The sequence below is a fragment of the Salvelinus alpinus genome, chromosome 8, assembly GCF_045679555.1.
Source record: "Salvelinus alpinus chromosome 8, SLU_Salpinus.1, whole genome shotgun sequence".
In the NCBI taxonomy this organism is placed as follows: Eukaryota; Metazoa; Chordata; class Actinopteri; order Salmoniformes; family Salmonidae; genus Salvelinus; species Salvelinus alpinus.
Window position 1 is genome coordinate 66,358,292 of NC_092093.1, and position 16,557 is coordinate 66,374,848.

At 43.3% G+C, this 16,557-nt stretch overlaps 1 protein-coding gene across 1 annotated transcript in view; it reads right to left on the reverse strand.

Annotated features, from left to right (window-relative positions):
* Positions 1-13,886, reverse strand: part of LOC139582396 (5-hydroxytryptamine receptor 5A-like) — a 36,104-nt gene extending 22,218 nt beyond the window's left edge. Inside the window, exon 1 of the mRNA XM_071412357.1 lies at positions 13,777-13,886. The gene's annotated coding sequence lies outside the window, so the exon portion shown is untranslated. The remainder of the gene's footprint in view (positions 1-13,776) is intronic.
* Positions 13,887-16,557: the final 2,671 nt, after the last annotated feature.

Here is a 16,557-nt window from a genome sequence, read left to right on the forward strand (position 1 = left end):
TACGAAAAGTCACTTCTGATATTAACGGCATCCCAAATGAAAGTGATATTTGAGACATACTGTATTTCTAAACAATTACATACATTATGTTTTCAGTTTGTGAGTGTGTGATATGGGGATATAGAAATGATTATTTTGACATTTGTACAGGCCTCACTTTTATAAACAATATGTTACGTTAAGTTACGGTAGACCATCGTATCTGATGATGTCTTCCACTTCTGAGTTAACAGTGACTGCAGGTGGGGCATATGCAGTCTGTGTTGGCGGGGGCAGGCATGGTTGTTTGTCTCCTGAGCTGTTTTTGCTGTTTCTTTGCGCTCCTCTCATCCTCCCACCTCTGTACACCGCTGGGGCAGAGCTGCCACCAGGTGGAACGGTTGGCAGCAGCATCCTCCCGGGCTGTGGGTTTGATGTTGCACTTCTTCAGCGACGTTTTCAGCTGGTCCTTGAAGCGCTTCATTTGCCTCCCTGCAGACCCCCGGCCAAGATGTAGCTGGCCATGCAGGATCTTCCGTAGGACGTGCTCCTGAAACATTCTATTTACATGCCTAAGCCAGCATAGTTGGTGTTGGGTGACCAAGGCCTCCCTACTCTTGCAGTTGGTCTTAGCAAGTATTTCTGTATGGGGCACACGGTCACACCAGGTGATTCCCAGGATGCGCTGCAGGCATCTTATGTGGATTCGCTCGAGCTGCTTGTTGTGGTGACTGTAAGTGGCCCAGGCTTCACAGCTGTAAAGAAGTGTGGTGATGTAGACGGCTTTATAGACGGCGACTCTGGTGTGGAGGTGGAGATGTTTCGGAAGACCCTGCGTCTGAGTTTCCCGAATCCAGCTGACGCTTGCTTGATCCTATTTTGAATTTTGAGGTCGAATCTGCAGTCCTCTGAGAGGATGGTGCCCAGATATTTGAAGGACGGGACTATTGCCAATGATTTGTGTTCAATGGTAAAGACAGGCATGGTGTGTGCAGGGCTGGATCGCCATTGGCAGACCACCTCTGTCTTGGTGGTGTTGATAGACAGTCCCATCCTGCTATAGACCCTCACAGCCGCTACAAGGACGGACTGAAGGTCTTCCAGAGTATTGGCCCCGAGCACAGTCATCAGCATACGGCAGCTCAAGAACCCGCTCCGTCAAAACCTTGGTGGTGGTTTGGAGACTCCTGATGTTGAATAGGTTTCCATCCAGCCTGAAGTCCACCGCAACCCCGCAGCTGTCCTCAAGCTCCTTGTGGAGAAGCTGGGTGACACATAGGATAAATATTTTAAAGAGAACAGGTGCCAGCACACACCCCTGCCTCACACCGATGCTTACTCCAAAGGGAACTGACTCCTGACCTCCTATGGTCATCCGAACCATCATCCCATCATGGAACTGGCAAAGGATGTTGACAAATTTGTAGGGAGAGCCAAATTTGAGCAGAAATCCCCCATAGTAGTTCCCTGCTCACAGTGTCGAACGCCTTGGAGAGGTCGACGAAGGCCATGAAAAGGTCCTGATGTTGTTAACGGCACTTCTCCTGGAGTTGCCGTGCTGTGAATATCATGTTGACCATACTCCTGCTATTTCTGAAGCAGCAGTTCGTCTGTGATGTTGTTAACCAACCTATGTAGCATCATTTTAGCCAGGACCTTGCCGGCAACAGCCAGGGATATCCCCCGGCTGTTACTGCAGATAGACTTTGTCTCCCTTGTTCTTATAGATGGTGACAATATTTGCATCCCTCCACCGTTGGGGGATGATCTCCCGGTCCCAAACCTCACTTATGCACTGGTGAATCGTTCTGGTGCAGAAGTAACCTATCTGGTCGAGGTCAAGGTCTTGAATGGGTGGACGGACAGGCAGTTGTTACAGTGGTCTGTAGGAGAACGCTCATTGAGTAGTGCTTCAAAGTGGTCAGCCCACCTCATCAGGATCTTGTTTCGGGCCTTCAAGAGAGTCAGACCATCAGCTGTTCTCAGGGGGGTGATGGAGCGACTTCTAGGGCCATAGATAGCTTTAGTTGAGGTGCCGAATTTGTGCATTTCATTTTTGTCTGCATAAATGTGGATTTCCTGTGCCTTATTCATCCACCATTCGTTCTGCAGAGCATGCAAGATTGTTTGCACTTCCTTGCGTGATGCACGCCATTGCTGGTGGAGGGTAGCAGATGTGGGGCTGTTGAGAGTAGCCCTGTGCACTTTATGCATATTGTCCAGTAAGGCTGTGATGGTGTCAGAGTTCTCATCGAAACAAGTCCTGATGTTTCCTACCTCTGAAGCCAATTGAGTGGGCCTGATAAAGCACTGAGCTAATAGATACCCACTTCTGGTCCATGCGGTCTTCTGCACTCAGAAGAGGCTCAGTCTCCCTCAGTCTTTCAGCGACAGAGTACTTTTAGCCCTTTTTCATGATATCCAATTGGTAGTTACAGTCTTGTCTCATCGCTGCAACTCCCGTGCGGACTTGGGAGTGGCGAAGGTCGAGAGCCATGCGTCCTCCGAAACACAACCCTGCCAAGCCACACTGCTTCTTGACACACTGCTCGCTTAACCCGGGAAGCCAGCCGCACCAATGTGTCAGAGGAAACACTGTACAACTGGCGACCGGGTCAGCGTGCATGCGCCCAGCCCGCCACAGGAGTTGCGAGAGCGCGATGGAACAAGGACATCCCGCCGGCCAAATCCTCCCCTAACCCTGATGACCCAGGGCCAATTGTGCGCCGCCTCATGGGTCTCCCGGTCTTAGGCGCCTGCGACACAGCCCGGGATCGAACCCGGATCTGTAGTGATGCCTCAAGCACTCCGATGCCTTAGACTGCTGTGCCAATTGGGAGGCCCAAGTCCTCCACTGTTTATTACCAAAGAGAGGGACAAGTGGCCCAGTTTGCAGATTATCTCTGTTATTCGGCCTCCTCCAAAAGCTTTGCCTATGTTATAAAAAAGCTACAGAGGAGCTGTACAGAGATCGAGAACCGGGTCAAGCTCAACCCCCTGAAAACCCAGTGCGTCCTCTTCTCCAGAAACACCAAAAGAACCAAGTAAGTGCACCTTAAACTGTAACCACCCCACAGGGCGGTCCTGGAGTGCCTGGAGAGGCAGGGAAGGAAGTCACTGAACCACCTGAGGGTACTCTGCAGAAGAAAACCACTTTTAAAACATTTTTAGAGTGCATTTCTGATGCATTTTATTGTGATTTTATCCACTCTTACTCCGGCTGATAGGCACTGCAATAGAAGCTGACATTTTAACAACCTAAACGCAGGTGTTATTGCACTTTAAATCCATTACATTTTGTTTTAATAAAATCAAGATGAGAAAAAAATACAAAAATAAAGGAGAACTCCACCTTGTACCTTGTACCTTGCCAAACCTGACCTTCACCAGACCGATACACGAAGAAGAGGGTTAGAAGAGGACAGGAAGCCCTACCAGTCCCAAAGTTCCTCGTTGTCGCTACAGGTCATAGAAAAGAGCAGACGCGTTCAACTATCCGTTCAGACTGCCTGCCTACCTATTGTAACTTTCCAATGGCGAAAGCCCCTACCGTTATGCCAAAGATAATAAGACAGAAACACTTTAGTAAATAACACTACATGTCCACAAAAATACTACAGTAAATACAGTAAATATAACAATCATTTCATACCTTGATTACTTTGAGACACGATCGCCTATGTCTCATTTTGTATTCATGGGAATACTTGCTGAACAGATTTCCTAAATTAAACTCATTTTTAGCTGGATTCCTGGTGATTTTAGTCTTTTTAGTGAGTTTTGTATTTCTATATTTTTTACGAAAAACTTTGGGGGGCAAAATAAATCACTCCCCGCCTGTTGCCGACCCCTATATAATACAGTCATGTCCACAACACAACAGTAAATAATACTGTAGTGTTTTTGTGGACTATAGTATTTATACAATAGTATACTATAGTATGTTTTATGTTAGTATATTTTAACGTGGATAATTGACCAATCACATTGCTGATCCGAAGTCATCTTGCATCTATGCCGCGGCCCCACACCCTGGCCTTCGTGCTCTGAAAAGTGAAGTAAAAACTGACAGTCTGAAGCGAGCCTCAGCCAGCCAGCAGGAGGAATACGAAACAAGAACGAAGTGACCACAGTAGATTGCTGGCACCTTAATTGGAGAGGACAGGCTCATGGTAATGGCATGGTTTTCATGTGGTTTCCATGTGGTTTGATGCCATTCCATTCGCTCCGTTCCAGCTGTTATTTTGAGCCGTCCTCCCCTCTGCAGCCTCCACTGGAGGTGACCATTTGAGGCTAATGCGGCGCGGACATGGCTACGTTTTAGCCCTGATTTATAAAAAATATCATGTGTCTCAGACAATTTTTCAAGAAGTTAGGCTAGTTAGGCAAATGTTTACCATATTCATTATCATCATCATATTTCCCAGCATGCTCTACTACAGGTTGAGTTTATAGAGTCGTTTTTTTATCTGTGTTTTTGCATGCACATCGATTGATTAATCTCATGCTACACAAAGATAAATAACATACATTTCAGTTATTTAGTTGTGTTACAGCCTTAATTTAAAATGGTTTAAATTGAGTGTTTGTGTCACTGATCTACACACATTACCCCATAATGTCAAATTGAAATGGTTTTTTATTCATAAAAAATTCAAAGCTAAAATGTCTTGAGTCATTAAGTACTCAACCCCTTTGTTATGGAAAACCTAAAGAAGTTTAGGAGTAAAAATGTGCTTACTGTTTTCCCCAACACACTAAAACTGGAACTTGAAATGCAATCACCGAAACCTGAAACTCATATACCAAATCTCTAAACCAACTCTGCAAAATTGCAAGCACAATTCCTGCTTTATACTCAGTTTTCAATTCTATATCACACTTTTTGCAAAACACTACACACAGTTCTCTACATTAGACACAACATTCAAAATTGAAATATCTTTAGACCCTTTGGAAAGCAACGACAATCACAATGCCAAGCTCTATATACCAATTGGCAACACCCACTCCTCACAGGTGTAAATACTAGTTGCTGAATTGTTCACTTAAGAAATCAGAGCTTTAGGACTAGAAAAGGCCACAGATGAGCTCTCCTGTTTTGGAGGAAAAAGGAAGTCAATGGTGAAGCAAGAGCTAGAGGTGAAGGAGTGAGAGGAAGAGGAGGACGAGGAAGGACAGTTATCTCAGATGAAATCAGGGCCACATTGGTTCACCATGTGCTCAACCATGGATTGAGTATGAGGGAGGCTGGGCAGAGAGTTCAACCCAACCTGAGCCGCTACACGGTTGCATCTATCATCCGTACATTCAGAAATGAGAACAGGTAAGTTACCTACAATCTACACTATGCTCTTTATGTGTGTTTACTGCAGTCCGACATATCAGTAGGCCTATGTTACTCAGTGATTGTTGGCCAATGTTACAGTAATGTCATTTCATATTGAAAGAAAATAGATTATTTTAGCTTACTGTAACCAATCATATCATATTTGTGGATCTTCTGCAGAACTGAGATACGGCCAGGCCATGGTGGAAGACACCGGCTGTTCACACCAGAACAGGAGACCGCTATTGTGAACATGGTGGTGGCAAACAGTACCATTAGACTACGAGAAATCCAGAACCACATAACTGCAGACAACACAATATTCAATAACATTCACCAGGTGGGCTTGTCTACATTGGACCGTGTATTACAGCGCAACCGAATCCGGATGAAACAGGTCTACAGGGCGGCATTTGAACAAAACCCAGAGAGGGTTAAAGAACAGCGCTATGAATATGTGCAAGTAAGTACTATACTGTGAATTTACTATCATATCAGCACTGTGTAGACACAGTACTGTAATCCAGTCTATTGTGCCTCACCATATTGAATGCTTTAGGTCTACGTCACATACTGTCTTGTTGTCTGTTTCAGAGAGTCTTGGAGCTGGATGCCGCTGCAATTCAGCATGTTTATATTTACATGGATGAGGCTGGCTTCAACCTAGCCAAAAGACCAGGACGGAACGTTATTGGCCACCGTGCCATTGTGAAAGTCCCTGGACAGTGTGGAGGGAATATCACCATGTGCGCAGCCGTTAGCCAGCAAGGAGTCCTCCATCACCATGCCAACCTTGGTCCCTACAACACCGCCATTCTCATCACATTCCTGGACACACTACACGGCATCCTCAATCCAGCCGAGCAGAGGGGTGGACCAAAGCAGTCCAGGTATGTTGTCATCTGGGACAACGTGAGTTTCCACCGGGCTGCTCTGGTCCACAACTGGTTCATCGACCACCCACAATTTATTGTTCTATACCTCCCACCATATTTCCCATTCCTAAACCCAACTGAAGAGTTTTTCTTCGGCATGGCGATGGAAGGTGTATGACCGCCATCCCCTCGCACGGATGCCTCTTCTCCAGGCAATGGTGGATGGATGTGGTGAGGTTGATGTGGGGGCTTTCAGCGTCTGGATCCGTCACTCCAGAAGATTCTTTCCCCGCTGTTGAGCCAGGGAGAACATCGCTTGTGATGTAGATGAGGTGCTGTGGCCAGACCAAAACAGGAGGCCGGATGCAGCCTAATGTCTTTTCTCTTACATTTTGCAGGTCTTTTTGTGTTTAGAGTTTTGAATGAATGAGACACTTTCCTTTTGTCTTGTTGTACAGAAAACCCTTTATCTTACTGAATGTTTTTACTGGTTTTCTCCTGTTGGGTATGGAAAGTGTTACATACAAAACACAATGTTCAAAAAGACTGCATTTTGGAAATAAATGACAATGTTTTTGTTACTGTATTGCATTTGTGTGTGTTTATGTACAGTGGGGAGAACAAGTATTTGATACACTGCCGATTTTGCAGGTTTTCCTACTTACAAAGCATGTAGAGGTCTGTAATTTTTATCATAGGTACACTTCAACTGTGAGAGACGGAATCTAAAACAAAAATCCAGAAAATCATATTGTATGATTTTTAAATAATTAATTTGCATTTTATTGCATGACATAAGTATTTGATCACCTACCAACCAGTAAGAATTCCGGCTCTCACAGACCTGTTAGTTTTTCTTTAAGAAGCCCTCCTGTTCTCCACTCATTACCTGTATTAACTGCACCTGTTTGAACTCGTTACCTGTATAAAAGACACCTGTCCACCCACTCAATCAAACAGACTCCAACCTCTCCACAATGGCCAAGACCAGAGAGCTGTGTAAGGACATCAGGGATAAAATTGTAGACCTGCACAAGGCTGGGATGGGCTACAGGACAATAGGCAAGCAGCTTGGTGAGAAGGCAACAACTGTTGGCGCAATTATTAGAAAATGGAAGAAGTTCAAGATGACGGTCAATCACCCTCGGTCTGGGGCTCCATGCAAGATCTCACCTCGTGGGGCATCAATGATCATAAGGAAGGTGAGGGATCAGCCCAGAACTACACGGCAGGACCTGGTCAATGACCTGAAGAGAGCTGGGACCACAGTCTCAAAGAAAACCATTAGTAACACACTACGCTGTCATGGATTGAAATCCTGCAGCGCACGCAAGGTCCCCCTGCTCAAGCCAGTGCATGTCCAGGCCCGTCTGAAGTTTGCCAATGACCATCTGGATGATCCAGAGGAGGAATGGGAGAAGGTCATGTGGTCTGATGAGACAAAAATAGAGCTTTTAGGTCTAAACTCCACTCGCCGTGTTTGGAGGAAGAAGAAGGTTGAGTACAACCCCAAGAACACCATCCCAACCGTGAAGCATGGAGGTGGAAACATCATTCTTTGGGGATGCTTTTCTGCAAAGGGGACAGGACGACTGCACCGTATTGAGGGGAGGATGGATGGGGCCATGTATCGCGAGATCTTGGCCAAAAACCTCCTTCCCTCAGTAAGAGCATTGAAGATGGGTCGTGGCTGGATCTTCCAGCATGACAACGACCCGAAACACACAGCCAGGGCAACTAAGGAGTGGCTCCGTAAGAAGCATCTCAAGGTCCTGGAGTGGCCTAGCCAGTCTCCAGACCTGAACCCAATAGAAAATCTTTGGAGGGAGCTGAACGTCCGTATTGCCCAGCGACAGCCCCGAAACCTGAAGGATCTGGAGATGGTATGTATGGAGGAGTGGGCCAAAATCCCTGCTGCAGTGTGTGCAAACCTGGTCAATAACTACAGGAAACGTATGATCTTTGTAATTGCAAACAAAGGTTTCTGTACCAAATATTAAGTTCTGCTTTTCTGATGTATCAAATACTTATGTCATGCAATAAAATGCAAATTAATTACTTAAAAATCATACAATGTGATTTTCTGGATTTTTGTTTTAGATTCCGTCTCTCACAGTTGAAGTGTACCTATGATAAAAATTACAGACCTCTACATGCTTTGTAAGTAGGAAAACCTTCAAAATCGGCAGTGTATCAAATACTTGTTCTCCCCACTGTATATTTGAGTAGGTATACATTACTGTAACAATCTTTTACAACTGGCTACAGTGTAACAATGAAAATGCATAAACCTACTGATGGGATATACATAGTAGTGTTTTGTGTTGAGCACATAAGTGGTTGGTAGACAGAGCTATTCAAATGACGCATGTGTGTCAGTTTGATGCAAAAAAACATTTTGGAAAGAGCTAAAGCAGTGTTTGCTTTAGCTAGAGATTTGTAGAGTTTTGTGTTTAGAGTTTTGGGAAAATGGCTCAAAGATTCAGCAAACGAGGGCCTCCCGGGTGGCGCAGTGGTCTAGCTAGCTGTGAGACCCAGAGACTCTGGGTTCGAGCCCAGGCTCTGTCGCAGCCGGCCGGTCTGGGAGGCCCATGGGGTGGCGTACAATTGGCCTCACGTCGTCTGGGTTAGGGAGGGTTTGGCCGGCAGGGATATCCTTGTCTCATTGTGCACTAGTGACTCCTGTGGTGGGCTGGGTGCAGTGCATGCTGACCAGGTCGCTAGTTGTACAGTGTTTCCTCTGACACACAGTGCAGCTGGCTTCCGGGTTGGATGTGCGCTGTGTTAAGAAGCAGGTTGGGTTGTGTTTTGGAGGACGCATATCTCCCGACCTTCGCCTCTCCCGAGTCTGTACGGGATTTGCAGTGATGAGACAAGACAGTAACTTCTAACAATTGGATACCATGAAAAAGGGGGGTAAAAAAAAAGATTCAGCAAATGTGTTCAATAATAGTGGTGAGCATGGTTTTTTTAATGACTACCCCTTCTCTGTACCCCACACATACAATTATCTGTAAGGTCCCTCAATCGAGTAAAGAATTTCAAACACAAAGACCAGGGAGGTTTTTCAATGCCTGGCGAAGAATAAAAAAGCAGACGCTGAATATCCCTTTGAGCACAGGTGAAGTTATTAATTAGGCTTTGGATGCCCAGTCACTAAGATACAGGCTTCCTTTCTAACTCAGTTGCCGGAGAGGTAGAAAACCACTCAGGGATTTCACCATGAGGCCAATGGGGATTTTAAAACAGTTCCAGAGTTTAATGGTTGTGATATGAGAAAACTGAGGATAGATCAACAACATTGTAGTTACTCCACAATACTAACCTAAATGACAGAGTAAATAGGACGAAGTTGTGAATGAGAATACAAATATTCCAAAACATGCATCCTGTTTGCAACAAGGCACTAATACTGCAAAAAATGTGGCAAAGAAATTAAATTTATCCTGAATTAAAAGCATTATGTTTGGGGCAAATCCAACACATCACTGAGTACCACTATGTATTTTCAAGCATAGTGGTGGCTGTATCATGTTATGGGTATGCTTGTTATCGGCAAGGACTAGGATACTTTTTTTTACGATAGAAAATAAATAGAATACAGCTATAAGCACAGGCAAATCCATAGAGGAAAACCTGGTTCAGTCTGATTTCCAACAGACACTGGGAGACAAATTCACCTTTCAGTAGGACAATAACCTAAAACACAAGGCCAAATCTACACTTACCAAGTTGCTTACCAGGAATTTTCCTGAGTGGCCTAGTTACTTTTGACTTAATTCAGCTTGAAAATCTATGGCAATATTTGAAAATGTCTGTCTAGCAATGATCAACAATCAACTTGACAGAGTTTGAAGAATAAAAAAATTAAAAAATATTGCACAATCCAGGTGTGCAAAGTTCTTAGAGACTTACCAAAAAAGACACTTCAACAAATTTGATATTTCTGTATTTCAATTTCAGTAAATATGCAAAAATGTTAATAAAAAAAACATATATTGACTCTGTCATTATGGGGAATTGTGTCCATTTTTTATTCAGGCTGTAACACAACAGAATGTGGAGTAAGTCAAGGGGTACGAATACTTTCGGAACCCACTGTAGTCTCTCACGATGTTCCTAACCCTGGCAGTCATTCTGAATGCAGGCTGCAGGTGAATAAAAATGTCAACTGTTGGATATCCTACTGGCTGGATTCCAATTGGCATTACACTTCACTTTGCAAGTCAACATATTGTGACTTGCAGGTAGAGTTGCAAAATTCGGGCAACTTTCCCAAATTTCCCAGGATTTCCAGAAATCCCACTTTCAAACTTCCTGAAAAATGGACGAAATAAGCAGGACATTTTGGGAAGGTTACTGGAATTTTGCAACCCTACTTTCAGGCCGGGTGTGGCCTGCAAACAATGAGTTTCCGGCCACTGTATAAGACTAAGATTCAAAATGTAATATGTACTGCATTGTCAGAGTTGAATTATAACATTTGCATAAGAGCTCACATGGGGATTGCGACAGGACTTCAAAAAGAACTAATTCAACAACCGTGTCTCTGTCACTAACAAATAAAGTAATTGCTGGTAACTCTACAATTCACTCAAAAAGGCAAGGCACACATGGAAAATATATTACAGTTTTTGACAATTGCTTACACATTATCTCTGAAACTATGGCTCCCTTTCTCTAGACTCTACACACAAAACCCCCAAAACACACACACAACATGCAAAACGTCACACATCTCTTGCAAAACCAAACACTATATTCGAAACCCTTTTAACTCGTCTCAAAATTGTGTTTTTGCATCAAAACTCTACACACAAACCATCAAATGATCTTATACACACCCAACTACACATGTTCAGTGTGCAGTGGAGTCCACGGCAGTTTGTCATAGCACTCACATGTACATGTCTGTGCACAAATATACACGGTATGTATTCATATTCAGTATATATTTACACTATAAACAGCAATGCAATGTATTTCTTTCTCAAAACATTGCATTTTCATCCAGATTTCGGGATGAACAGTAACAGACAAAACAAATACAGTAGAAGATAAACAAATAGGCTTGTTCTGGTCCTCCTCCTTGTCCTCTTCCATGTCCTTGTCCCCTTCCTCTTCCTACTCCTTGTACCCCTCTTACTCTCATTCCTCTTCCTCTCTCTCGCTCTCCAAAATTGGCCTCCATTGTTGTCCAAATCAAGAAAGCCAACCTGAAGCTTATTTATACTGCTCGGGCTCTGATTTCTAGGTGAAGAAATGAGCTATATGTGTTTTCACACGTGTTTACTGGGTATACGTAATCGGTAAATGAGTGTGGCATTTGGAATGGCAGTGTTTTCCAAACAAAACACAAGAGCTGTTCGTTTTGAATGTGTCTAATTTAGAGAACTGTGTTTAGTGTTTTGAAAAAAGTGTTTTACAATTGCAAACTGAGTGTAAAGCAGATAATGGGCTTGCAGTGTTGCAGACTTGGTCTGAAGATTAGGTACATGAGTTAATGGTTTCACTGAGTATGCCTCAAGTACCACTTTTAGTGTGTAAGCGATTGTAAAAAATTGTATAGGCATGGCTTAGTGGGTGCATGGTTTTCAGTTAGTTATTTTTGGCCAGCTGTAAGTGGGAGTGTTGTACCAGTTTAACTGGTCTATGGTAGAGGTACATTATATTATAGGTGTGGCTTAGTGGGGGCTTGGCTTTCAGTTGGTTCTGTTGGCCTGATGTAAGCGCTGTGCCAGTTTAACTGGCCTATGGTAGAGGTATATTATGTTACGGGTGTGGTGGGAGCTGTTTGTATACTAAAAATGCACTAAAATCCCTTTGAAAACTAGTGAGTGCGTGGTATTGTTGCATCTGGTGCATTAGCATATTTAGAGGCGTGCCTTGTAGTGGCTATATTTGTTGCATCCGTTAGTGAGAATGCTGTACCAATTTAACTGAAATGTGGTACTAGTTCACTAATGATTAAATGTTTGTAGGGGACAGATCAGAGTGACAGCAAGTCTCAGACCTTTATTGAATGAGTGTTTTGCAAGTCCTTTTGGTCTGTTTTGCATTATAATCACAGACGGTTTGGAAGCCTTTTCTAGAAGCTAGGCTTCTAGAAATGCAAGGGGATATGAAACATAGAAAATTCATAAATGTCATGGGCTATTCAAACACTTGAAACCAACCTACTTGCACTAAACCCATGGAATTACTGTAAAATTCCAACATACGTACAATAGCATTGTCTCTGATATTACAGTATTTTACAGGAAGCTGGTGGCAAGTTACAGTAAATGTTATAGTATCATACTTGACACTAACCAGATATGGAACAAATTACATGAAAAGGTATTTCGTTGCAAATAAAAACTTGGTGAATACCAATGGATCATTAACTACAACAATGTTCTCAGTAACGGTTACAGAAATGTTTCACTCGCTATGACATGTGATATGCACTGACTGTAAGTCGCTCTGGACAAGAGCGTCTGCAAACTGACCAAAATGTAAATATAAAAATGAGGACTTGGAAAGCACTCTGCTGGGTATTATTCTAATGAGCTCCGCCCTCAAACATGGCCTTGTTAGGGGCGGAGCTCATTAGAATAACACTCAACTGTGTGCTTTGCAAGTGTTCCCTTTAACCTTTCCATTTTGGTCATTTAGCAGACACTCCTATCCAGAGCGACTTACAGTCAGTGCATTAAAGTAAGGAAGATAAACAAGAAAATACCACACTCATAGCAAGTAGAAAGATGGTGACCATTACAAAGAATATTGTTGTAGCTACTTTATTTAACCAGACAAGTCAGTTCAGAACAACTTCTTATTTACAATGACGGCCTAGGAACAGTGGGTTAACCGCCTTGTTTCATGGGCAGAACAACAGATTTGTACCTTTTCAGCTCGGGATTCGATCTAGCCACCTTTTGGTTACTGACCCAACACTCTAACCGCTAGGCTACCTGCCGCCCTAGGCAGGGGGGATAAATGCAAGTTTAAAAAAATTGAAAATACTAAATCCATTTATTGTAATTAAAATGTTACAAAATACATGAATTGTACTTCAGGCCAGTCAAATACAGATTACAAAAGTTACTGAAATACCTATATTAAACACAGAAATAGTGCTCATTGTTTGCACTAGCTGCCTGCACTGTGAATATGCAACAGTTTGCTAACCACTGTGCTTCCAGTAATGCACTGCAAATTCTATAAATACACCATGTTGCTGTAGTCAGTCAGGTGTTACAGTAATATTCTGCACGTTTGTGTTTCAGTAAAGTTCCTGTAAAGCTATATTAATTTACTGGCTTCTGTGCTGCCAGTATTATTTCCAGTGTAGCCTACAACATAATTGCAAATGTCAACCCGAGACTGTTGAACGGACGTTTGCCTCACTCAGTAACGGTCAGTAAAACAGAACGAGACTAATTCGACAGAAAGTCAAACTGCCCAACCAGATTTTCCTCTGAAAATGACTACAAGTTTCCCATCATATAAACTAACAATATCAGATTTTTTGATTGGTGAAAAGCGCGTGATCTTGTTAGAATAGATATCCAAAGACGCATTCAGTAGGCTATAGAAGATATGACTTACCCCACATCTCAGGAGAAACTAGTCCTACATGGAAAAAGAACGGACTTCTCGCTCAATCTTTTGCTTTTCCATGTGTTCACTTTGTTGCTCCTCGTGTGGACCTAGAGTGAGTGTTTATGATAGCAGCTACGAATAGATACAGCGGCTTCGGGAATGAACCATAGCCAAAGAAAGGGGGAGATAAGTCCATCACAGCGGTGGTCCACAATCAGAAAATATATTTAAAAAAAATACCTTTAATCAGTATTACTTATATGTTAAAGCCTACGGTGGTTATCATTTGGAAGGGTGTTTTTGTATTGCATAATGTGTGCACAATGTCATTCCATTGCAAGTTATTCCCTCCCAATATCCAGAGATCAATAAACTGTATATCTTGTAAGATAAATAGCCTATATCGTGCTTTAGAGGAACGGTGGTTAGAAGTTTGAAAATGCCAAGGAAACGTGACCACTTATGGCCCCTTATCCATCCCTCACCAGAACTCACATGACATTATTTATTTATTTTCGCACAAAAAGCAATTTTAATTTCATTTGTCTCAACACGCGTGGGTGAATGTAATTTATAATCAAGTTTCTTACAACTGAACGAAATTAGGCTTCTCCAGCGGGACACCTCTTCCGGCCGTCCTGGACATTGTTTAAATCTCTCTGGGTGCTTAGCTTAATTAAATCCACGTAATTCATTACCAGCATTCACCTTTCAAAATACAATATGGACTGAAAGCTTAACATCACAAGTTATCAGGTTTTGAATAATCAGGTTTTGATTATTGATCAAGCACTCAAAGTGTATCTTATATTGTTACTTGGTTTGACAATGCCGTGTACTTGTCAATCCACATGCTTTCAAGGCGGTAAAACACTGTAGCTTTGAGTTGAACATGGTTGAGCGACCCTGTGAGTAAAACACGCTGGAAATAGGATGTGCCGCGGGAGGCAAGCCATCAGTCAGAGCGTTGCTGTCTGTTCAGCACCACAACCAGACGGCTTTGTTAAATCAGCACCATGGACAGCCACCACCACCTGGTCTCTCTCAACAACTGCCCACTTTATGGAAATTCTACAATCCACTTGGCAGCACGCAAGCAATCACGTGTTAACATACAACGATATATATATTTTTGGCCACTCTTAGACTTGGGGAGGAATTGTCTGGTGAACGAGATGACTCTTAGGCCAAACTCTGCTATTTATGTTCCCGGTTACCACTTTCACAATCTCTACGTTCTACCCTACAGCACTGCATTACACGCCCTACAGTAAGTGGCTTCCAGGATCATGCAGCTTCAAGGAACCTAGGGTATTGCTGTAAAAGGCCTCCAGCAAGTAATTTCCCATATATTCTACTCCTTTCCCTGCGGGTGCTGAGGCTCCACTTTGGACTAGTCACCCCCTCTTTGGTCTTTTTTTAACACATCCATGTGTCTAGTTAGGGACGACAAATGTTGTGTTACATTTATCAACACATTTTGTGCCAATTCCTGCACTACAATAAATGTCACATGCTGTTGTGCAAATGGAATAGACAAAAGGTGGAAATTATAGGCAATTAGCAAGACACCCCCAATAAAGGAGTGGTTCTGCAGGTGGTGACCACAGACCACTTCTCAGTTCCTATGCTTCCTGGCTGATGTTTTGGTCAATCAGTGTTGCTTCCTAAGTGGACAGTTTAATTACCGTTTATTTTTTCCGTTCAACTTTTTTCATTCAACTTTTTCACCCCTGACACTATCTGGACATGGTTCTACACGACCTCCACCAGCCGAAGCTAAGTAGTAACATTAACATTATGCCTTCTAATTGCAGTCGTGGTACTCATAATATACAGGAGAACGATCACCTTATGGTGAGGATAGCTGTGCTGCAAGCCCAGTTTCAGACGCAATCGTTAGGCAAGGGTAATTTCAGTGTAGGAAAGGATGAAACAGAGTCTGTGCCACCAATAAGTACAGAACGTAGTATAAATCCCCCCGCACAGTCCTCGCAGCCGGACAATTTTCTAATTTCTTCTGGAAGGAAATGCTGTAGGAATGCTCAACCGGTGTCGCTCATTCAGCCGACAGAAACCTTCAACCTGTTGTCAGGACCCGGTGCGAGAAACAGTCACTAATAATCGTCAGAACCCAGAAGATGAGGCAGACACAGCAGTACTAGAGATGGTGGTTTAATTAAAGAACCAAATCTTCAGGCAAAGAAACTAAATCCACAATGTCCAAAAATAAAGCCAAGAGGCACAAAATGGAAATCCTCCAAAATACAAAAGAAACTCCACAAAGTGGTAAAAAACAGCAGGGAAAAACAAACCTCAAAAGACTACTCAAATAATACACAAGAACTAAACCAGAGAACCTCTGGAAAATCCAACAAGAGAAATATCTCTATAAAACAAGGCTTGGGCTGGGGCTGGGTGCTAACTTACAAACACTGAGCAAGGAACTGAGGAACACACAGGGTTTAAATACTAACAAGGGAATGACCTACAGGTGCAACAATAATTAGAGCAAGAAAAACAAAAGGTACAAAAAAGGTGCAATGGGGACATCTAGTGACCAAAACCCGAACAGTCTTGGCCAAAACCTGACAGAATCCCCCTCTTAGGAACGGCTCCTGACGTTCCTACCAGCCTTCTCAGGGTGGAGGGTCCTGAACTGACGAATGAGGTCAGGGTCCAGTATGTCCTTGGCAGGAACCCAGGAGCGCTCCTCGGGACCGTAGCCTTCCCAGTCCACCAGATACTGCCAGGACCGCTGCACCCGGCGGGAATCCAGTATCCGGT